This window comes from Hesperophylax consimilis, chromosome 17 (assembly GCF_061612785.1).
Source record: "Hesperophylax consimilis isolate HC1 chromosome 17, BYU_Hcon_1.0, whole genome shotgun sequence".
NCBI classification, from domain to species: Eukaryota; Metazoa; Arthropoda; class Insecta; order Trichoptera; family Limnephilidae; genus Hesperophylax; species Hesperophylax consimilis.
This window is the reverse complement of record NC_142852.1, coordinates 25,009,976-25,035,982: the sequence shown is the minus strand read 5'-3', so window position 1 is coordinate 25,035,982 and position 26,007 is coordinate 25,009,976.

The following is a 26,007-nucleotide window of genomic DNA, read 5'->3' as shown; positions in this document are numbered from 1 at the left end:
AATGCACCCCTCCACCCGCGCGCCCGGTGGCGTATTTCCTTTTCCGTGTTCAATAGGAGGCAGTACTGCCTCGAAACCCGCACGGGTTTGTAACGCCATTCTCCTTCCAAACCCGTGTTCAATACGAGGCACGCGTCCTCCTACTGAATACGGGTTTGTAACGCCATTTCTTTTTCCAAATCCGTGTTCAATACGAGGCATGCGTTGTCCAATCGTTTATAATTACCATGCGCATTAATTGAGCACTACGGATCCATGTTTGTTTCGAGACATTTTTTGTATGTGTAAATTGTTATGTATTAAGGATGGGCAATAAAACGCATAATCTAGGAACCTTTTTTATTAGGTATTTATTATTTATTAACGCCCTAGTGGGCTTTTGTAATTGTAAGAAAACAAGACAAATGAATGCAATAAATTTTGTGTAAATTATTAAAATATTAATACGATGATTTGATATATAATACTGCTATTAGCCTGAAATATTCAAGCCCAGTGGCAAAGAATTACTAATATCTTGGAAAGGAATTCAAATGCTCAACATACAAAAATTCTCACCAAGTTTGGATGTGATTTGTCAAAGCTTTATTTTAGTATACTATCATTTATGCCGGCGTGGTCTAGTGGTATACGCTTTTGACTACAGATCCGAAGGTCGCGGGTTCGAACCCGGCGTGCGCAAATAAATGTTATTTGATTAATTTGTGTTATTTCACAATTAATTAATTTAAATAATAAATTTAAATAATATATAGTATATTTGCGGCACGTTCCAGAGTGGAAGATACTCTCAGTATCGCCCTGGTGTAAGACCACCATTCAGAATTGAAACGTTGCTTGAAATGGCTTTAGCCGTGTTTGGTGACCAGATCTGAATAGCCAGGTACTTCCCCACCTTCCTCTTCCCCATCTCCCTCCCCTCCCCAATACCCTCAGCCTCACAACATACTCCAATTGGGGATACCATAGTCTCACTGGCTCCAGACGGGAGCAGTTGGGACTCTTGTGCGGTATTACTTTAAAAAAATATATATTTATATATATTCTGGAAAAAAAATAGCCGGCAAAGATCTCGAAAAATTAATGTACAACCTATATCGATCGCTCGCCGCAAAGAAAGGGTCTATCATGCGGCTACAGGAAGGATTCAATCAGGACGACCAGCCAAGTCTTAATTGATCAAGAGAAAACGTATTCACAAAATTGCATTAAATATTGATGATAATGAACCTCCTGCCAAAAAATATTGATTTAAAAAAAAAAAAATATTATGTTTTTATTTGTAGGTTATGTAGATTACCTCACATAACGTATACATCTTTGGATGTAGTTTTATTTCTATCCTTGGTTTTAAATAGGTACAACTCGTCATATATTTTTTTTTTTTAATCTCTATTGTAATGTTATATACCTGACGAGTAAATAAAATTATTATTTATTCTGTTTTATTGGTTTATAACGCAGAAATTGTGAGCACACACTTACTTTTTTATGTTATAATTTATTCAAAATTATGATTTTCCAAAATTATGATTTTTAATCCAAAATTATTATTACAACTGATAGCCTTAATTTAACAATACCTGATTAAACATTTCAAACAAATATAATTTTAAAGTTCATTATAATCTCAATACTCAATTATAAACATGCGAATGTATGAATAGATATACTTGATGTTAATAATTTTGATCTATTCTACTTAAAAACAAGTCACCTTTTTTACACATTTTTAATCTCATGTCTCATAGAAATCGTTGTATCTCCCTTACTTTCATGGTTCATAGTTAGGATATGATCTTAACGGTGTTAAAAAGAGAAAAAATCACGCTTTATAAAAAAATCTAAAAATTTACCGCAAAATAATTAAGAAGTCCAACATAAACGAATCCTAGGTTTCCAAACGCTATTTGAAAAAATAATTATGTACTTTGAGCATTTTATATTGATTATTTTTTATATGGCACGACAAAAACTGAGATGACAATATCGTTTATAATACATTAGTCTATCACAATATGAATGCGTTTTTTTTCATTATCAGTAATTTTAGTTACAAAAATCGTAAGATGAGTCATTTTTAAAACTTCCTTATGTTGGCATGCAAAATACTTATATTTTTAAAATTAAATATGTATTTTGAATTATAAAATTTGAAAGGACATTTCATAACCTTTCCAAAACGGTTATTAGTTTTTGGATATATTTAGAAATATTCTATTATTGGGATTTTATTACAAAACGGCAATATTTTAAACCTCTCACAAAATACTGTCGAGGCCCAAGGAATTACATAAAATGTTCTATATTATTATAACATTCTTTACCTTATGAGTACTTCATATTTTTTCTTTTTTTATGTAACTCACATTAAATAATTGTATCCTGTATCTAAATACTAGATTTTCCATACATACATACTTTGTTTTATATTATGTCTTATATTAATCAATCAAAATAACAAAAGTACATAGTTCTTTTTTATTTTCTTTCAACATTATCTCAATGTACTTCTAATAACAACTGTATCATTTCAGCGATAATATTTCTAAGTACTCACATTCTTATTTTGTCCTTAATACTTAAAATAATTTATCCCTTCTGTGTACCACTGCATACTTATAATACAATGTATCACTTATCTCTATCACTGATGAAGGATGTTGTAGAGTTTGGTTGCCAGATATATATGTGGTTTCTTTGGCCAAAACTTGTCTTGAATTTTGGAACATCTCGTATATCCTTTTTGAGGCTCTTGTGTCATGTATCCGAATTTCATTGGGAGATTTTCTGTGTTTAAAATGATGTATAAGAATATTCTTGGCATATATTTGTTTTAAATCATTATTATATTGGTTCAATAATTTTAATTATAAACGACTTTGTTGTCTTAATTTTTTTGTCAGACTACCTAAAAAAGCATAATTTTTTTTAACGATTTTGTATGTTTTATTTGATGATAATGTTACTCTGCGTTTAGTAATTTTTCCGACTCTTCAAGATCCGCATTAATAAAACCCTTCCTACAGCTCCTCCTTAACCCGCTTGATAACATCACCCATCCAGGTGGCGATATTCTTCCCTTGTCCTTAATTCAGACAGAGGCGTTTTTGTGAGGTGTAGGTAATAGGGTCATAGAGCGGATTAACGAAGAATGGAGTGAAAGAAGAATATATGACGCGGATTAATCAAATACTTGATCAGGTGTCCTAATTACTTATTAAATATTACAATACCGTACATCGAATTTAACCAGTATTACAGAACATAGTTCACAATACGAACTAAACGCAATATTGAATTTTGTTTCAACAGTCAAAAACTGAATTCCTTGTCGGCACAATCTTAATAGTGCAATACTTATTATATACACATGTACGTAGGAATTTCGAACGACGGGTCGTCGGTTTAGGGCGTAGGTGAGATTTCTTGACACTCGAGCTTGCAGCGCCTCCTGGTGTTTACATTCCGGCAATCGGCACCTTTTAACACGAAACCGAGGACTTTGAGAGAGTCCTCGGTTTAGGGTCTGTGTGTGATTTCCAGCATTAGCGGCGCCGCCCTGGTGGTCACACATCCGTACTAATGAAACACTAGCCAAATTAAACACGATATTTTTCGCCACGAAAATGAGGACTCTCTCCGATCGGTCCAAAATTTCGACAGTTGACCAATCAGCACGCATAGATTATAGGTACATATTCAGTTTTTCGCATTTTGAATCCGAGGACGTCCTCGGATTCGTGTGAGTCCTCGGATTCTGGGTCTAAAGGCCTGTGAAGGTCCTCGAATAAAGGTGCGTACAAACTCACCCTCATACAAACACTCACACATACATTACACACGTCACACACACACCTATAAACTACACAAGTCACCTGGTAAATAAGGAATAAACATACCACTTAGCAGACATTACAAGGAAACATATCATAGGTACACAACATTAAGTATCTTTTTCCTGTATATTGTTTCATCTCTGTAAATCATGTACTGTTTGTTTCTATAATATAAAATAAAATAAATAATCTAGAAGCTTCAATTGTTTTTACTATAATAATACTAACCTATTGCATAATGTTTGTATATTTTCCTTATAACTGGTGTAACTCGCTCACCAAGCACAAGAACCAGTTTCTTCTTTGGTGAAATTGCGATTATAAATATATTTTGTACCCATATGTAATTTAACAAGACTGTAGATTTAGAGCGCCGGGTCCAAACCGTGTCTTCAGCCGATAGTAATGCTCCTTTACGTTCGATAGTGATGATAGTAGTTGAAGAATGTTATTGCAGTCTGCGTCCCGCACCCGCTGCTTGGTGAATGTTGGGCACTGGGTGTGCTGTTGTCTCTGCACGCTTCTGGCGTTTGGCGGTTGCCAGGCAAGGCCAAACCGCCGCGATCATTTTGCGTCCGCGATGGCGTTCACGGTCAGCGTCCTGTGTGCGTGCAGAACCGTTCACACCCATGGTTCACACCAAACTAGCGATCAATTAGCGATCAGCTGGCGTCCGTGGCACTTGTACGTTCGTGTCGGTTGTATGGTAGGTATAGCTCGGAGCGGGAACCATTTAAATAATCATAATCATGTTTGGAGACGAATCTGAAGAAGAATTATTACTTTTAGCGGCTATTGCAGATGATGAAGATAGTAATGCACGGTATGAGATTGTGTCAGAATATTATATTTATTTATACTTAATATATGGGCAATTTTCAAATATTTTGTACAATATTTCGAATTATCTATTTTATAAAAATATCAACATTTTAAGGGTATTTTTTACAGAAAACAATTCCTTGCATATTCTATGTTATTAAAATTACCAAGGGACCATACATTTTACGGTATTTTTAGAGAAATCTCAGTTTCTATGTGAGACGGCAGAAAATCTCTGTATTTGTATCCGACATCATGAGAAATACCACAAACTCAGAGATAATTACGTTGCGTGCAGCGTGCAGATCCTGCAAGCAGCAACTGATCGCGGACGCGAGTTGATAAGTAGTGTTGTTGCTTCTGTAGGAAGGTTTCTTCGAACAGACTTGGGTTGTCTTAGGTAAAAAAACCGGTGCTTACAGTCCTATTTATTTGACTTTTAAACGAAAAGTCTGTATCTTAATTGACACCGAGAAGTTTGACTGTTGTTTTTTTGTTATATCTATATTAAATAAAAAAAATTAAGCCATTTTCGCCAACATATTTTCTCTTTTAATATAAATATACCTACATTATCTTAAAAATAAGGTATCAAGAGGGTGGTGAAATACTCCCTTAAGGCGATGCATTACGTCGTGTAATATTTTGAATCGAGCCGCTATCAATAACACACCTTACTTAGCTGGCAATAAGGCTTAAATTCCCGCTTCACACCATCCACCTGTTTTGATTTATGCAAGAAAAAAACATGGCCAAAAAGTGCCTTTTATTTTATTTTGTGGATGTTCAGGCACAAATATTTAAATGTTTTTCGATAATTTTATAAATAACTTAATTTGCCACATTATACAATAAAACCATAACCGAAAATCAGTTCGTAAGTAGGAGATTTTGAACTTGAAAACAGTTTTCATAGGCCTATACATTATTTTTTTACAAAGACTTCTAAAAAATACTCGATTATTTCAAAGGCCAAGATGTATTCTACTCGCAGTCTTTTTTCAAACCAAAAACATATGATTTTAAATTACTATGTAGTGTATCGCCTTTCAATCAATATTTTCAGCTCAGTATGGAGTAGCGATGAGTCGTTCATAAACTAGTTCTTTTTGATGATCCCTGTTTGTACGACTTTCGGTAAGCCGTACGTAAATTGAACGGTTACTCTTTTACATCAGGAAGTATTTTAGAAAAATAGCGCCATTAAAATTATCGAAGTATTAATTATTATTACATACTCGGAGACATGAACAGCGTCTGACAGCCCGACCATCTGGTCTTGCACATATGTGCCTACGCCTGCTAACTAACTATCATCCTATCATTCATACGCTTTCGCTTGGAGCTGTATCAAGCGAGCACAGTATTCGCATCGTTCTTGCGCTCTGAGCTCCCGTCTCCCGTTCAATTGAGTTAACTCTTTGAACCGTACGAAAATATTGAGCTGGTACAGTATCGACGGTTTACATGTAGATCCCATGAGCACTTAGGCCATAGGCCCATTGTGCTATCTCCCATTTATCTCAATCCTTTAACAACAACCCAGTCCCTTTAATAAAGTACCCCAGGGTTGTCATTGGGTATGTGGCTATGTCTTCTGGTTCTACTGTATGTCTCCCCGGGTATCTGAGCCTAGTTCCCACCAGGGCAGGACGGGAGTCGCTATATGCACAGCGACTAGTCGACAGGGGGCGTGGCCAACATTTCCGAGCATACCCGAAGTGAAGTGTTTCGGCGCTTTATTTGAAATTGGTTCTCCGCTCAGATTTTTTTTGTGACGTCACGGCCGAGCATTTCCGAATATTGCCGAGCAGACGATAGCTAATTTTCATCTTTAGTTTCATACAATTCTTGCACCGTGATTTCATTTGGTTAGATTACATTACTATATGGCCAATATCATAAAGTCGATTCCAAAGCCTCAATAAAGACTGTTTGGTATGGCAACCACATTCTAATTCCTGCAAATATAATTAATTTTGGACAATAAAAGACTTGTGGTGGGCCCTATGTTCAACTTTTGTACAGATTCGTACTAGGCCTATAATATATACTCAAAGTATTTAATCTTTTTACATTACAAAACAGTACACCTATAGGAAAGTAAAACTAGCATTATTTGGAGTATATGTGAAAATTTGGATGCCATATAGTATGTTGAAGGATAAGTGATCAATGAAGGAAGTTGGGCAATTCATTGATTCATATACTTAGAAAAATTTAGCATTATAGACCAAAAGCAATATGGCTTTCAAAAGAAAAAAAGCACAGAGAATTTATTACAGGATTTTTCAAATTATATTAATAATGAGGTTAGCGACTAATGGGCGCGGCCAACATATCCGAGCATACCCGAAGTGAAGTATAGGTATAAAAGGGACACTTTCTTTTGAATCACAAACCATGTTACACAAACCTAGCGTAGCCGCTAAACTAATTGAAAACTGAAATGTTTTTCTTGCCTTGACGCGAGCAGGCGGTATTAAGGGACACTTTCTTTTGAATCACAAACCATGTTACACAAACCTAGCGTAGCCGCTAAACTAATTGAAAACTGGGATGTTTTTCTTGCCAGGCAAGAATGTAAAAAGATTAGATACTTTGAGTATATATTATAGGCCTAGTACGAATCTGTAAAAAAGTTGAACATAGGGCCCACCACAAGTCTTTTATTGTCCAAAATTAATTATATTTGCAGGAATTAGAATGTGGTTGCCATACCAAACAGTCTTTATTGAGGCTTTGGAATCGACTTTATGATATTGGCCATATAGTAATGTAATCTAACCAAATGAAATCACGGTGCAAGAATTGTATGAAACTAAAGATGAAAATTAGCTATCGTCTGCTCGGCAATATTCGGAAATGCTCGGCCGTGACGTCACAAAAAAAATCTGAGCGGAGAACCAATTTCAAATAAAGCGCCGAAACACTTCACTTCGGGTATGCTCGGAAATGTTGGCCACGCCCCCTGTCGACTAGTCGCTGTGCATATAGCGACTCCCGGGCAGGACATTGGCACCATAGATGAATTGGAGTCTTTTCATCCTCTTCACATTTCCTGCATCTATTGGTGTTTTCCACTCCCAATATCTGCATGTGTCTCCTGTGATGGCAGTGTCCCGTTGGTAGTCCTACAGTTACCTCAGCGAGTTTCTGTCCATATCGAGTAGTTTCTTGGTTCATCTAGGGTCTGATCCTTTTATGAGTACTTTGGATTGTCTCATTCCGGGTGCCCTCTCCCATTCTTTGCGGTGCTGGGATTTGACCCACCTATCAATATGTAATTTAGTGTGGCAAGCTGCTACTCCTACGGCCGGCTCGGATCCTACAAGTGGTGCTTTTGCCCCTTTCCTTGCTAGTTCATCAGCCCGCTCGTTGCCCTCAATACCTTTATGTCCTGGTACCCAGATTAGGGTTATTTTATTGATGCTAGGGAGTTCTGTAAGAACAGTCCTGCATTCCATCACCAGTCTGGAGTCGCATCGGTTACTTCCCAATGTCATTACGGCTGCCTGGCTATCGGAACATATGCTTATGTTTTTATTCCTGTACCCAAAACGTATATTCTCCTGTACGCAGGCCAAACTGGCTTTTATATCAGCTTGAAACACGGTACAGTGTGTTCCTAGAGGTATACTGAGTTCCTTCTTGGATCCCTGCAGACAGACTCCGGCCCCTGTTCCCTCCTCCATCTTGTACCCGTCTGTGATGGTTCACAGATTAGTTCCTGTTTGGAGGTAGGACCTGGAACCGTGTCCCATTCCTCCCTTGTGGGGTAGGTCACCCCAAACTGCCGTCTGAAGAGGTATTCGGCTTGTTTGCCGTCCTGCTTCATTCCAGCTGTCAGGCTAATTGCCCTCAGTCTTGTTCCAATCTCTGTATGACTGTTTTTGGGCAGCTCACCTCTCCATTGACCTGGTACAGTAACTCGCGCTCTTAATAAAATGAATCGTGACCCACCGCTGGGAGTTATGCGACCAATCTCCTTACTCCTACATCTACTTGACTTACTACATCTACTTTGAGCAATTGGAACAGTTGGCAGATTGAACTATCAAATAAAAAAACAGCTTGAAATGAATGTTTTTAATGATTGCATAGGTATATGTTTATTTTATCTTTAAAAAAGTTTACTGCAAAAGTCAAATGTTATAATATTACTGTATTTATTCACAGGAAAACCTCTATGACTTATTTCTACTGTAACAAATCTCATTTTCTTGACATTATATTTTTAATAACATTACAGAGAAAAAAAAACATTTCTCTGAATGTATGTTGCTATCCTAGGAGGGAATTGGGGTAAAATGTTTTTTTTCTTTCTTTTACTTATTTTAATAAATGTCGGTGTCGATAGATTAAATAAAAATTTTTTCCATGAAAAAAATAGAGCAGTGACAAAAAACAATGACAAAAAGACCAATCAAACCAAATGTAACCTAAACTAACTTTTAACTATTAAAAGATAATAATGATAATAATTAAAAATAAATTTTATTGATTTCTTACAGAATTAAAAATTAGGATTTAATGCATATAAGAAATTAGGTTATATAAATTTTACAAAAGATTGTTTTAAGTATTTATACATAGAAAAAGAAATTTCAAGAAATGTGGAATTTCCAAAAAAAATTCAGGCAGCGGTGAAAGATCTCGTCAATGTGGAGAGACTCTTTCAAGAATCAGAAGAATTTCCCTTCTGAATCTCTCCTCACTGACGCCAAATATATCAATCTCGAAGGAGATTTGGTTCAGGAGCAATATACTTCTCGAGAACCATTGGCAGGTTAGTTCTGCAGGCAGGAAGATAGAATAATCTACGATGACGTTGTCTAAGATGACTATCTTATCTATATGGAACATAGAGACTCACGCGCTCCAAAATGGCTGAGTTCTCAATATAGCCTCGCAGCAGTCTGAATAAGTGGGTAGCGGCATACCCCTCCCTTCTGAGCTGCGGGGAGTGAAGTCCCAGCATGCCCAGAAGAAAGTTCGTCGGGTAGAGCCATGGATAGTGGCCGTACTCCCTCATGTAGAGAAATCTTAGAAACTGAACCCTCTCCAACATGAGGGAGCACCCCACCTCATGAGGATTCCAGATAAGCGAACCAATCTCCAGCCTACTGCGGACTAGGGAGAAGTATAAAATCTTCAGATCACGGATATCCCGAAAAACTCTGACGGTTCGGAGAACAAACCCTAACATTTTTAAGGCCGACTGGCACACCCCTTCGATATGAGGACGAAAAGATGATATTATAGACCCTGAGGAAAATTACCTGACTAGAGTATTAGATACACTTGGTCGTGCCATGCACTCATTTCTTCGTTTTTTTTTACAAATAAAAACCATCTAAGAGTCCCATTCTTAATATTGTTCATTATTACATTATTTCAGGATCTCTGCATTTTTAACATGATTTTACCACACATACGCCTTGGTAATCTCATTTCCTCAGCATACGGTCTACTTTAATCCCGCCTCTGCCAGTTGCATGCCTCACTGACTTAAATCAGGACAGATTCCCATGTTCAACAGCCGGTTTCTGCGTTTCCTCCCTCCTTCAACATGGGTCTCTTTAAGACCCGTGTTCACTCCTTCCTTTCCCCAAAAAGACCCTCCACACAGCATCCTCAAAGATTACACAGGGGCGAAATTATTTCCACCAAGACCTACTGTGTTTTTTATTTACATTAACAATAATAATTTCCCTCGTGGCCATCTTTGGGGATGCTGTGAGGATGGTACTTTGATATGTTTTGAGAATGAAAAAGGTATGAGGGGTGGGTAGGAATATGGTGGTCAACGTTTGAGCCCGGGCACCCCTGCTAACTCACCAAACGTAGCTAACTACTGGTGTAGAGCTAATATGAACATTAAAAAAGGACACGCATTAAGAGCAGATATGAACAAAACATACGATTGTTTGTATTGCTACATATAAACTTCCAGAAGTGATGTCTTTACATCGAATTTAAAGATTTTAGATGTTGGGGAACATGTTGTATACGAGAAATGCATCTGATTTCTACAATACCGTTGCTTTTTTGCCTGAAAACGTGTTTCATTTGTAACCGGGCATAATTTATTTATTTATTTTAATATCAACGGTATAAAATATACCATATACAGTAAATTATAAACAGTGACATCAGAAAATATACAATTGACAGAAACTATAGATGGATATAAAAAGTTAGAGATACAAGTGCACGCAAAACTTATAGGTAGACTAGGTTAGATTAGTATTTATTGAAATATATGATAGTATAGATATATGATATAATATATTACAATAGCTAAAATGTATGCATTTATATTCAGGTTTTGGTTGAAAGTAGTTAAGTGCCAATCAAGCTGTTGGTTCACCTTATTGACTATTTTTATTGACCCAAGTTTCCTCAGTTGCCCCAGGCAGTTCATTTTATATACATATTTATTTGACTTTTGACGTAAGTATGAGGAGACTTACATTTTATTGGCCATGATTTAAAAGATATGATATTAAAGATTTTTTGTACCTAGCTTCTGCGCATTTAAACAGATCCGCTACATCTGCGTACCTATTACTAATTTCATGTAATCTAGGTAGAAGCGAGTGTTTGAAATGTTTTCTTAGAATTTCTCAGTCTTAGAATTATTACAATTAAAGAGGGTTTTAGAGGGAGTAGCTCTTATGGGTACATGAAATTCAATGAGGTTAATAAAATCAAGGCTGTCTACACTACCATTTACAATTTTGAACATAAATATTAAGTCGGATATAATTCTTCGATCTGAGAGTTTTAATAAATTAAATTTTTTCATTAAGTAATTATAGTTTATACTTTCAATGGGAATACCGAGTTTAAAGTTAATGTGTCTTAGGAATTTGTGTTGAATTTTTTTTATTGAATCTGAATGTATTTTATAATGTGGGGACCAGATCGAGGAGTTATATTAGACTTGACTTCGAACTAAAGATGTATATAAAATTTATGTATTTTATATAAATATGTAAACATACAATATCTAAATATCTTGCATGTATAAATATCTATAAACACATGAACCAGGTTCCACCACTAGAACAGCAGAGAATTTTTAGTCGTCCGTTTGTAGAAAATGAATAGTTTAAGTTGGAACATGAAGAAGGTTTTTCCTGAGTAAATCAATGTGTGGCACTCGTAACATAAAAAAGTTATTTTCTTCTGTTCATTTTATTTATAAAACACATAATAAAACATTATAAAATTAAATTATATATGAAACATTAAATCACCATACTAGGCGACTGCCTGTTTCATGGTGAGTCTGCATATGACCCTTCAAACGGCTTTTTTTAGAATATGAATAGTTGAAAATGGAACATGAAAATGGTTTTTCTACACTGTGAGTCAGCATATGTCAAATTTCCGTTTCGAGAAAAGTCGCACTCGGAACATGAAAAAAGTTAATCCATTTTGTGAGTTAGCAAATGTTTTATCAAACTACTAATTTTAGAACATGAATAGCTAGACTCGGAATATGAAAAAAAGTTTTTCTCCATTATGAGTCAGCATATGGAGCGTCAGATATCTCTTTCGAGAAAATGAAAAGTTGCATATGAAACATGAAAAAGGTTTTTCTCCACTGTTGGTCAACATATGTTTCCTTAGATTGCTCTTTCGAGGATATGAATAGTCACACTTGGTACATAAAAAAGGTTTTTCTCCACTGTGGATGAGCATATGGCTCCTATAATGGCTTTTTCGAGAACATGAAAATGAACATGCATATGGAACATGAAAAAGGTTTTTCTTAACTATGGTTCAGCATATGTCTCTTCAATCTTTTGTTTGAAGAACATGAATAGTTGCACTCAGAACATGAAAAAGGTTTTTCTCCGCTGTGAGTTAGCATGTGGCGCGTCAGATAGCTCTTTTGTGAAGTTGAATAGTTACACTCGGAACATGAAAAAGGTCTACTGTGAGTTAGAATGTGGCGCGTCAGATAGCTCTTTAGTGAACATGAATAGTGGCACTCGGGACATGAAAAAGGTTTTTCTAGATTGTGGGTCAGCATATGACTCTTTAGATGGCTCTTTTGAGAACATGAAAAATTGCATATGGAACATGAAAAAGGTTTTTCTCCACTGTGGGTCAGTATATGGCTCTTTAGATGGCTCTTTCGAGAATATGATAAGTTGCATATGGAACATGAAAAAGGTTTTTCTCCACTGTGGGTCAGCATATGGTTCCTTAGATTGCTCTTTTGAGAAAATGATAAGTTGCATATGATACATGAAAAAGGTTTTTCTCCACTGTGGGTCAGCATATGGCTCTTTAGATTGCTCTTTTTAGAACATGAAAAGTTGCACTCGGGACATGAGAAAGGTTTTTCTCCACTGTGGGTCAGCATATGGCTCTTTAGATTGTACTTTTTAGAACTTGAAAAGTTGCATATGAAACATGAAAAAGGTTTTTCGCCACTGTGGGTCAGCATATGACTCCTTAGATTATTCTTTTGTGTATATGAACAGTTGCACTTGGAACATGAAAAGGGTTTTTCTCCACTGTGGGTCAGCATATGTCTCTTCAAATTATTGTTTAAAGAACATGTATAGTTACACTCGGGACATGAAAAAGGTTTTTCCAGATTGTGGGTCAGCATATGACGCCTTAGATGGCCCTTTTGAGAAAATGATAAGTTGCATATGGAACATGAAAAAGGTTTTTCTAGATTGTGGGTCAGCATATGACTCCTTAGATGGTTTTTTCGAGAAAATGATAATTGCATAAAAAAGGTTTTTCTTCACTGTGAGTCGGCGTGTGGCTCGTCAGATGGCTATTTTGAGAACAGAAAAATAATGGTTTTTCCACAGGATGCGTCTTTAGACCTGTCGACAAATAAGAAAAAAAATATGTATATAGGAAGCTAAACATGTCTTATAACCTACGTACAGCGTAAATAGGCTTTTTAAATTCGATTAAAATATGTAAATAAAAATGGTAACCGGATAAATCAACACACTGACGATTTAACACACATTTTAAAGTGATAAAATTTAAGTAGGTTAGGTTAGGTTGGGTTTTTTTTTCTTCGTTTCTGATGACTTTATATCACTTTGAAAATGTGTGATAAATCGTCAGCGTGTTGATTTATCATGGAACCGAAAATGCTTGTACTAAGCGAAACCGGTAATTTTAAGAAAATCAAATAAATAACTTGTTTCTCAAAACAAGCAGCTGGAATTATTAAAACTTACATAGAAATGTGGTTTGATCTGCAGTCTGGGAAATGCTTTCAAAGCCTTCTAAGTAGTTTTTTTTAACATCGCGAAGGCCACGGAAATGTATCCCCCTTCATCTTCTCGGGGTACAAGTTCCGCTTTGATGGTTAACGCTTTTTTTAAAAGGTTGCACATTTATGCAACCTGTAAAATATACGTACATTGCTAAACCATACCAGAGAGAACAGAGTGATACCAGATAACATAAGCACTTTGAATTCATAAGAACGTAAAACATTGGAGAGCACGAATTGTTTGACGTGTTCTCAATAATCGGTTTTACCTGCTATGTGGGTAATTCTTTCGAAATGTTCTAAGCATTCCTTTTTAATATCCGGCAGGTCAATGTCGATCTCCTCGTAAGGATAGCCCCCTTCATCTTCTCGGGGTCCAAGATCCGCCTTGATGGTAACTGTCTCCAAATTAATGCTACCTGGATAAACAAAACAACAATACTTATATCGATAATTGATGTACATCAAAACGTATTTGTGTTAGTAGAAAGATTTAAAAAAAATAAAAACATGAAAAAGAACAAGATCGAAACAAATAAAACGATAAATGTCTCTGAATTCAGGATTAAGAACACGATTCTAAGACTTGATTATACTAAAGACGTATCCCCCAGGACGACACTAGATCCTGGGTTCAATTCCTAGTTGTTACCTTTATCCTTTTATTTATACGTCTTATTCTGCCTTCTGATATATAGGGTTTTCCAAGAAGAGGTGTTATTTTAAATATTAATTAAGGAATTAATGATTTTTTATGGCCGGAATTGGATGGTATTGATCTGGACAACGTTTACTTTCAACAAGACGGCGCTACGTGCCACACAAACAACGAAACCATTGATCTTTTACGGGAAAAGTTTCCGGACTGTGTTATCTCTCGAAGAGGTGATCACAATTGGCCACCGAGGTCTTGTGATTTCACACCTTGCGACTTCTTCCTTTGGGTCTACGTGAAAGAGAAGGTCTAGGCCAGCAGCCCAGCGTCGATTCAAGACCTCAAAGATGGAATTCGTGAGGCTGTCGAGGACATAAGGCAGACACTTTGCGATTTGGTTATGGAAAATTTCATGAAAAGGATATGGTCCTGTAGGCGTGGTCGTGGTGGTCATTTGACGGATGTTATTTTTCACTATGAACGGCATACCTTACTCTTTATAATGAAATAATCATTCATTTATATTAAAAAATGGAATTTTTCTTCGAATATCACACCTCTTATTGGGTAACCCTGTATTATATTGATAAGTATAACCTCCAAAATAGATGAATATAAAAATAGGTTCCTGAAAATATTTACCATTGAAGATACCATTAAATATATCTGCTTAGAAGCGGGTATTTGCATAACACACTTAAGAATTTATTTCAAAAATAAGAAATACGAAGATGTCCGCTTCAGGGACTGATTCTTCAAGAAAGAAAGATCATTTGTTCATGAACATCTTCAGTACGGAGTGTGTTTTTAGTCAATGGAATGATGTGTTTTTCCATGAATATTTGTGTATTTTTTAATATATGTATAGTAAAGCATGTTACTTAAGCCATGTCACAAATTGAGGTGAAACTTGAGGAACAAGCCTAGTCCAGTCGGCACGACATTTCATAACGGTCGTGAATTTAGAACATCCGAATTTAATGTCCTACATTCTTAGCATATGAAATGAAACTTACTGGCAGACGGAATACTCTCCGCATATAGCAAACATTCCTTCTTTACATTTGGGAGGTCGACATCTATATCCGTGTACGGTATTTCACATTCGTCTTCTTCCTGGGGCCCTGGTTCCGTCTTGATGGAAACGTTTTCTGGATATAGTAGATCCATGGCGCTGCTGTGGTAGCGATAGCTTTAAGTTAAAAAAATATATCTAAAACAAAACAGTGATATTGGAAAATCTTTTAATAAACAGGGGAAACAGTTTTTTTTTGTTACTGATATCTCAAACATAATTCTTGAGAGTGTTCAATATCAGAATTTGTTAGCGTTGGATTAAGTGGCAACAAATAAAAGTAAGGATGGGTTTTTTTTTTTTATCTAGAAATAAAAATAAAAATTTAAGAATACTAAAATGTATAACCCCAAAAAAGACAATAAAAAATAAATTAATTGGCATACTACTATTAAATCTGTCTGGCAAAGGGCTTGCATAGGTAAAATGAAGGTGTGATACCAGTTCGTTCTTGATGCGAAATAGTAGATTCCGGCTCTTCACAGCCCCAGCCTCTTCACAGTCCCAGTTTATAATTTATCAAAAAATAATGTCGTAGTCCAATGCAAAACAGCCTCACGCTGCTGGTCTCCAAAATGGTCACTCTTAACCAATCAGGATCGGCAGATGCCATCCGATTCCATCAATCAAATGGTCAATGCTCCATATGCAAAGCTGATGCTCACAAAAATTGGCTAATGTATTCGTAGAACCTTAGCCAAGAGGAATGCCCGCTGATCTGGGCTGGTGATCAAAGAATAGCCACTGCTTCCAATGCAAATCACAGATTCTTCCTCCCTCAGGTTTGGCAACTCTCCAAGTCAAAATTCCAGGGCTGTCAATTTGACCAATAGCAAAATGACAATGTGTAGGTACTTAAAGGTCCCACAATCCAAGACCATAGATGCGATATAAGTAAAGTGATGAACACACCTTGTTACAAATCTTACGTATAACAAATTTTATCATTAATCCTTCTGCTGGTGATTGACCAAAGAAACATTTTCCTCGGTGGTTATATTGGTGTTCGGCAACTGAAGTGTTTAGTTTAGGACATGCAAATATATATTTAAGTATTGTACGATTTTCAGTTGTGAATGAGTAATTAATTTTATTTTTTTCTATAAATAATTTGAATACTTATTTGAATTTTTCACAAATAACTGAATATTGAGAGAATCGCCATATATCATGGGATAACTCAATAAATAACACATAATAATATCTTTCTCAAAATATAAAACCGTAGAACCTTATCCGCTTTCAAAAGAATATCGGAAATACTTATATTTTGTAAATGATTATTTAAATCAAATGCTAATTTATGTATTTATTCTGAATCTACCCGCGCATAATACGAAATAGTTTTAAATAAAACCTTTTGATTTACCTTAATTACTATAAAAGGAATTAGGCATTTGGGAAAATTAAAATTTTTAATTACGTGAATTGATCATTCGCTTTCGTTGTATGGGATAACAGCCGGAATAATTTCTGTTGAGGACATATTGAATTGTTTTACGATCATTTTATAAAGAACTTAATTTGCTACATTATACAATAAAACCGTAACCGAAAATGCGTTCGTAAGTAGGAGATTTTGAACTATAAAGCAGTTTTTATAGGCCTGATACATTATTTTTTTCTAGGCTTATTAAAAAACTTACGCAGTGCATCGCCTTAAGCTTTTTTAGTAGGCACCATTGTGTTGGAATATTGTATTACTTTTTTTTTTCATAAACGTTATTCAATTGTCTCTAGCCGTTTGATGTGCTTTCTTTTGCAAATTAAACATCTAAAGTAATTATTTTCTCGGCAGGATATGGCGAGACGTGCAAAAATAAGGATTTGAGGAGTCACAACGTTTTTCGACAGTTATATAAAAGTTTTGCCAACCTTTTATATAGCTGTCGAAAAGCGGAAATGGTGAGTGCTGGTCCCAGACGTAAAATCAGGATACCAGCGCGACTCTCAAGTTATTCTGATGAAAGGTTTGTTTAAATTAAACTATTAATTATTTGACATTTTTCGTATCAACTGTATTCTTTATACTGGCTAGTAGAGTAAAAAATCATTTGTTAATGCCAATATTTTTTTTTTTAACATGAAGTTCGTCACTTATGTAGAATCAGTAATACTAATTGACAGGAATTATTTGAAATGGCTGTCATCCCATACAAGGATAGCGAATTTTCATTTTACATAATTAAAAAAATAGAATGCTATTTTTGAAAATTTCCCAAATGCAGTGAGTTTCTTTTTATTATAATAAGAGTGAATCAAAAGGTTTTATTAAAAAATATTTCGTATTATCCGTGGCCAGGCATTCCGAATATTAACCCAAATTAAAAACTCCTAATCTGCCAATATAATTTAGCAACGTATTTACAACCGGCTGCGTAGAAGTTATTTGTATTTATGAGTGTATAGTTAAAGAATAAGTCTTCCGTCCACCAGAATTGATTTTGTCAATACACTATATGAGTAACAATTATTGATTAGAAAAACAAAGAGCATTCGCGCGACTTTATAGCCACATCTATTTGCCTGGCAACCATCTTTTATGAAAAACTTTAGAAATGATTTATACGCAAAGTGGTACATAATAAAATATTTTTATTTGATTTCTGTATTATTAATGAAATCATAACGGCTTATGAATGCGTTGAATTAGGTGACTGGATAACACGTCAGAATGACAATTCAACAGACATTTAAAAAGTGATGGAAAGTCATGAAAAGTGATTGAAAAAACCAGGTTAAATGGGTTAAATATCTAACCTAGTTTTTGTGTCATCACTTTTATTGAACTTATATAATTTTTTAAGGGTGTGCTGATTTGTCATTTTGATGACTTATCATTGCAGCATACACAATGTTACTGTATCACTCTAATACTGCTTAAGTCACAGTAGAAATTTAATGAATCTACAGAAGCACTGTTTTTAAAATATGTAGACGTCAAATTGACAGTTTAAACGCACCTCGAATAGTTCAGCAAATGGATTCCCTAATTTGACATAAGAAACTAGGTCACGTTAGATACAGCGCGGTTGTTCGTTTGAGCCTGCCATAGCTCAAATTAAAGAACAGTGGTCGTTCAGTAAGATTTGGAATAACGGCTGCTACCAAAATGAATAAAATATTATTACTTACCAGTAACTATCACAAGTTAAAGATGTATTATGTAGAATTACAGATTAAAAACATGACGCAACGACTAGTAGGAAGGAAATGTCAAAAAAGTTGATTAGTTTTGCATAGACAGTGATGAAGTCATAGACAATAATTAATCTATTGCTGTGTATCTTTGTTTGCGTATTTGTAATTGCGTATTGTTGTTCCATGAATATTTTAATAAAATGGTTACAATAATACATACTAAATGGCCCAAGAACAAATAAAGAAAAAAGTATTTAAAAGAATTTTTTCACCAATGAGGAAAACTAGAACATGAGATTGTTGTAGTCTTTGGAGCCCTCAACTACCTGTGTCCATAGTAATACGGTAAGTAGGTACAGGGCCGCATTATGTATTAAAGTTTTAAAAAAAATTGGCCAGAAGTACATCCATAATAACATACAAAATCGAAAGTATTATAAACTGGTTTTGATAACATACTCCATACATATTATTGCAAAAGCCGAGAGTTAATCATTAGTAACTCTAAAAAAACTCGAGCATATCTACATTTTATTTTATTTAAAACCAAGTTACATAATGAAATAATTAATAAAAGATGACAAAGGCTCAGGACCTCTTGTGTGGGTAAATGTTAAGAAAATTGAATCAGAAAACAGGTTTTGAAATGCAATAAATTATATTAAACTATATTGTTATTATACAGGATTTTCCAATAAGAGGTGTTATTTTGATATTCAATCGTAAAAGATCAATGGTTTCGTCGCTTGTGTGGCACCTAGCGCCGTCTCGTTGAAAGTAAACGTTGTCCAGATCAATACCATCCAATTCCGGCCAAAAAAATCATTAATCATCTCTCGATAGCGCAATCCATTCACCGTAACTGTTGCTCCAGCCTCATTTTCTAAAAAGTAAGGTCCAATGACTCCGTCGGACCATAAACCGCAAAAAACAGTCACACGTTGAGGATAGAGAGATTTTTCAAAAATAACTCCTGGGTTTTCCGAGCCCCAGATGCGACAATTTCGCTTGTTTTCGAAGCCACCGAGTTGGAAATGGGCCTCATCACTCAAGATGATTTGCATTTGATTCACTCAAGTCAATTTTAATAATTTCAATGCATTGTTGAAACGTTTATCGTTCCATTTTTATTAATGGCGTAGTGTCTTCTTGTCAAATGTCAAAAAATGACGGCTTCAAAAGTAACATCTACCGAAATAGCGGCCAATTCAAAATAACACCTCTTATTGGAAAACGCCGTATTATTTTAATTAATGAAAAATATTTAAATTTAATTATTTCAACATTTGAACCATATTGCGCTCCAAAACGTTATATCTATAATTAGGACAAAACCTAGTCGATATTTGCGTATGTCTGTTTGTGCGCTTAGTTCTTTTAAACTACGCAATGGATTTTGACAGCTTTTTCTAATACTAACGTACCCATTGTCATTCTATTTTGTAAAAAAATTGTCCGTCGGCATATAATCTTATATTTTACAACCTTAAGGAACAATTTTAGTGGTTGAAACTAGAGAATTGATTGTGTGTTACATATGAGTGCCCGACTAGCTGACATGTACCCGGGGTAGCTCGTAAAATTATCAATAAATATAATTTATAAGTAATATGAACCTTCGGGAAGAAATTAGTTGTTAAACCTCGACGAAAAATTGCATTATTTGTTCATTTATTTATTTATTTATTTATTTTAGGAACATAAACAGTCTTAGTAATATAATATACATAAGATAATAACAAAAAACAGACCAATTGAGTCGTATAGTTCCTATCTACGATAAGTCCACTTTCGTGAAATGTTGACAAATTAATATTTTTTAATTACAAGGTTTTTTAAATAAAAACTAGAGAATTATTTATTAGGTGGGCTTTGTTGTCAAACTACGGATGTAAATAATAAGATAAAACCATTAATTTCATAATAGTTTAGGAGTAATTACGTAAATAATGATGGACTTATCGGCATTTGAAAGTAACTGTCAAATTAATCGTATATAGGAACTCACCAGCCTGTACTTATCGGCGTTTGTTTACAACACCGTTGAAATGTGAATGACAAGTATAGGGCCAACAAAAAAAATGCTTTAAATGAAAAGAAAATATTTAATGTTTTATTTTTTTTTAATAAAAGTTAGTTAAGAAAAGTGAATAGAAGAAAAGTTAAATAAAATACAAATGTACTTACGAATTTTTTTTTTGGAAATTTTTTTTTAATAATTTTTTACAAAAAAATACGATGGGTTAGAATGTTTTTTAGATTTTTTTTTTATTGTTTTCCTAAAAAATAAACGAAATATTTTTTGTACTCTAAACAAAAGTAAATAATCATTGCAATATTTAAGTATTAAACAAAACCAATTTATTGAATGAAACATAATATTATTATAAAAAGTAAATGCAGATATTTTATGATTACATTTTTTCTGTATTTATCACAAAATATTCAAAAACTATTGTGCTAATCAACTAAATTATAGAACAAAACACAAAAATATTATATAAAAGGTAAATGCAGATATTTTGTGATTACAATTTTTCTGTATTTATCACAATAAATTCAAAAGCTATTGTGCGAATAAACTAAATTATAGAACAATATATATATTATTAAAATGATGAAAGAAATGTAGCAATTTTATGATGATAATTTTTTTTTGGTATTTTTTTTTGTATTCATCTCGATAAATTCAAAAACAGATATTTTATACAAAAATCGAGGATTTTCAATTATTAATTCTTAATAAAAACTCGTGGTTTTAAACAAAAACAAGTGTATTATTTTTATTAAAAAAACTTTTGTTAATTGGCCCATAATATTATGTACCTTACTTATTACAAGAAATAAAATAAAAACTTTTGTTAATTTGTTAATAGTATTGTGTACCTTACTTATTATTAGAAATAATAATAAAAAACTGTAATAAAAATTAAACTTGAAAACAATATCTAAATACAAACTTTAAAAGTATTAAAAACAACTGAGCGAAGTTTTGAGATCACCCAGTAATGGCCGACTCTCAATGAATGATTCCACTCAAAATAGGAGATTTTTAAGGACCTATTATGGCTATCCACGTGTTTTTTGCAAGACTCCTTGATGTTAACTCGCTTTCTAGATGTATTACCCGCCACTTGAACAACATTTGTGGTTAGATCGGACATTATTTAGCTGTAAAAACGTATAAAAAGGCAGACACTTTTACAAAACAACTGCTTCAGCGGCCATGTTAGTATTTGAGAAATGCTTCCCCCCCATTGGCTGCCTGGACGAAATATTTCTCGCTCATTGGCTGCCTGCACGAGCGGTGGACTTATCGGCATTTGGAACATACTGCTCCGTGGATTTATCGTTGTTTGGAACTCATTGCGATTTTTAAATCCACTTTTCGTAGGTTTTTACGGCCGTTTTGAACTCATCGATATTTGATTAGTGTGCTAAAGAGCCGCTAGAGTAAAACTGCATCATTAGTTCATTTTTGGAGAAAAGTGGACTTATCGTAGATAGGAACTATACGACTCAATTATTAATGTTCACAGATATACATAGAAACATAAAACTAACGTGTAAACGATAAACCTATAATATGCCTACCATAAACAGCAATAAATAAAAGTGATTTTAACTATACTTAAATAGACTTGGGTTGGAAAGAGAAGGGGTGGAGAGGGATGAGGAAAAGTTGCCACGCAAGTAATATTAAAATATTAGGTACAATCATTTTAACAGTGGTTAATATGAGTTAGAATGAGATACAATGAAATTCTGTAGTGATAGTAACTAGCAGTGAATATGTCAGCACGAGTGTCTATATTTGCAAATTTATTATTATAGTAGTTACATGTCCTTTGCATAAATTCATTTTGGTTGGAATTGGTATTGCATCTATCAATGTAGAAAAGGGTATTTTGTCTGCTGTATCGAATTGGCGCATGGAAATTTATTTTGTTCAGCAAATCTGGGCAGTCAACTTTAGAGTTAATAATTTTATACAAGAGCATCTGATCAGCGACAATCCTCCTGTTGAGTAGTTTCGTGATTCGAAAATGTTTCTCGATTTCGTCGTAAGAGTTGTATATGTTAAATGATTTGAAATTGAGGAATTTGAGAAATCGTTCCTGAACTCTTTCTAACCTGTTAACATAAACAATATAGCGCGGGTTCCAAACCGGTGAACAGTACTCCAGGTGAGGATGAACATGTGAATTGTAGAGTCAGATATGTCTTAGTATTTTTGAAAAATTTGCATGTTCTCAGTACAAAACCTAGACTTTTTGATGCTTTGGTGACAATGTTATCAACGTGTTTATCAAAGGTAAGTTTAGAGTCCAAGAAAACCCCGAGATCACGCACATAGTCTTTATTTGTTAAAATCAATCCAGAAATGGTGTAATCATGCAGTATTTTCACACGGTTACGTGTGAATGTGACTTTGCAACATTTAGAAATATTGATAAAAAGCTTATTTCTGAGACAGTAATCCGTCAGTCGATCAAGATCTGCTTGTAAACGTGCAGGACAGTCCGGGGAGCTTATAGGAAGGTATATCTTCATATCGTCAGCAAATAGTAAAATTTGAGCGTTGTGAAAACATGTCGTAATATCATTAATATAGATAGAGAAAAGCAAAGGACCCAAAATGGACCCCTGAGGCACACCGGAAGTAATGATTTTCCAGACCGAGGAAAATCCACCCAATGTCACAGCCTGGGACCTGTTTGTTACGTATGAGGATAACCAACGAAGGAGATCTCCATGAATACCATGATTAGCAAGTTTTCTAAGCAGAATGTTGTGGTTGATCTTGTCAAAAGCCTTGCTATAGTCGGTATAGATTGTATCAACTTGCACACGTTTATCCATGGAGGCAGACAAGAAGTTTGTAAAAGTTATAAGATTAGTAGCAACAGAGCGACCTGCAAAGAATCCATGCTGAAATTCGTTGATCGAATTCTTTACCACAGGGAATAACTGGTCATAGATTATGTTTTCGAACACCTTTGAAAAAATGCAAAGCTTGGAAATGGGTCTATAATTATCTGCTTCACACTTAGTTCCCGATTTATGAATTGGTGTGATGTAGGCTCTTTTCCATATATCTGGAAATGTACCAGTCTTGATCGATATATTAAACATTATTGATAGCGGGAGTGACAAATGATTTGCGCACTCGGTAATGAACAGTGATGGGATACCATCCGGCCCAGCTCCCTTGCTAGAATCGAGCCGTTTTAAATATTTAGACACGAGGTCAGCATCGATAAAAACTGATCCCATCGCACAAACCTGCTTAACTACAGAGTCATCGCAGGAAATCCCCAGAGGGTCAGCCGGTTCGTAGACAGAATGAAAGTAATCAGCAAATAAATCACAGACTGCCTGTCCACCTTCGGCTGTTACATCCTTAAGATTTAATACGCTAGGAATAGATGCTGATAGTTTTTTGATTTAACATATGACCAGAATGCCTTGGGATCTTTGGCGATATTCTCTTCAGCATTATTAATAAAGTCTTCGTGACACTTTTTTGCCATTTTTTTCTGTCTGGTGCGTAGCCTTGAAAAAGTAATGTAATCGAAAGGGTTCTTGTAGGTTGTATATAGTCTGTGAAATTTCTGCTTTTCACGAATAAGTTTTATTAATGATGAGCTATACCACGGGGGGTAGGAATATTTACCAGTACGCCTCAATGGAACCTTATCAGCGATCAAATTATTAATAATATTGTAAAAATGCGATACTGCAGGATTGACGGAATCGGTAAGGTTAAGTGCGTTCCAATCTTCTTGTGCCAGGCTATCTCTTATGTCATCATAATTAGCCTTGTGGAATGAGGGCCGTTTAATTGAGTTTTCATGATTCACTTCCATGATGGTCGTTGCAGTGATAATGACTCTGATAGGACTATTGACCAAATGGGTCAGGTTGATTCGCCTGCTTGTAAAGCATCCACATCAATTCCCATTCCTGAGGAGTTAGCGCTATTGTAGTTATCATATTTGCAGTGGTGTTAAATGAGTCCGTGCTGTGAGCTAGATTGTGTATTCCCGAATAAAATACTGAGGCATTAGGCTGGTTCTTATCTTCATAATTAACTTGTACAAACTCAGAGTGTAGATGTATAGGACATGGAAGTAACTGCAGTCATAATTACTGTAGTTTCTTTAACCTGTTATTATGATTTCTCTTTCCTGAGAAATTGATGCAATGGAAGCTACTGTAACAGCAATAGAATTATTCTCTGCTATTTTTTCATTGTCACTCTCTCTTCTATTAAAATCGTTGCTTAATTGAGCTCATTCACAGCTGTATATATATATATATATATATATTTTTTTTTTTTATTTAATATTTGTATGTTTTTTACAATAAATATACAATTATACATATTATACAGTGTTATAAAGGTAAATAATAATAGCTTTTCCTCACCATAAAGAGACGAGGCTCTTGTGTTTGGTGAGTGAATCCTAGCTCAATTATATGGAATCATGTAAGTAAGTAAATAATATATTTGCAAAACAAAAGGGATAAGTAAGAAATAGGCAACATTTATCAATATTTATTTATTTATATATCATTGATTCTAATGGCTGCGATGTGTTTCTGGATATGTTGATATTATGAGTAATGTCATTACTCTCTGATGTAAATGGCCCCGTATCGGTAATACATCCAATAGTTTATTTCATCTCTTCGAAGAGTACTTCGATAATTTCAAATCCCCGAGTTTCAAAATCCGAAAGTTTGTTCTGTGGCTGAAGAAGTAGCTACATCGGCCATATTTGGTCTGGCATTAATCTCTAATATATAACACCCCGCTCTTATTGATTCAATTTTTTTATTGTAATAAGTACTTGATTCACTTGATCGTGCCACGTCTTCAATTGTTCACTTCCAAGTCATACATTCTCCTCAAACCTCTCTCTTCTTTTACCAAATGTAATTATTTAAATCATGTTTTCCTGGGACTCAAAAGGTTACTGTTAAAAAACTACATTATGTCGATTCACTATGAATGTTATTGTTGAAATGTGTACCCACGAGATTTGCTTCGACGAAATACTTTCAAATTTGCATTTTAAACCGGCAAGAAGAATATAAATTATATCGGAGATGATTTCTTGGCTTATATTTAGTGTATCAACCTAATTATAATTAATTAATTACAATAATGAGTGACATATTTTGAATAAGTGACAGTTGT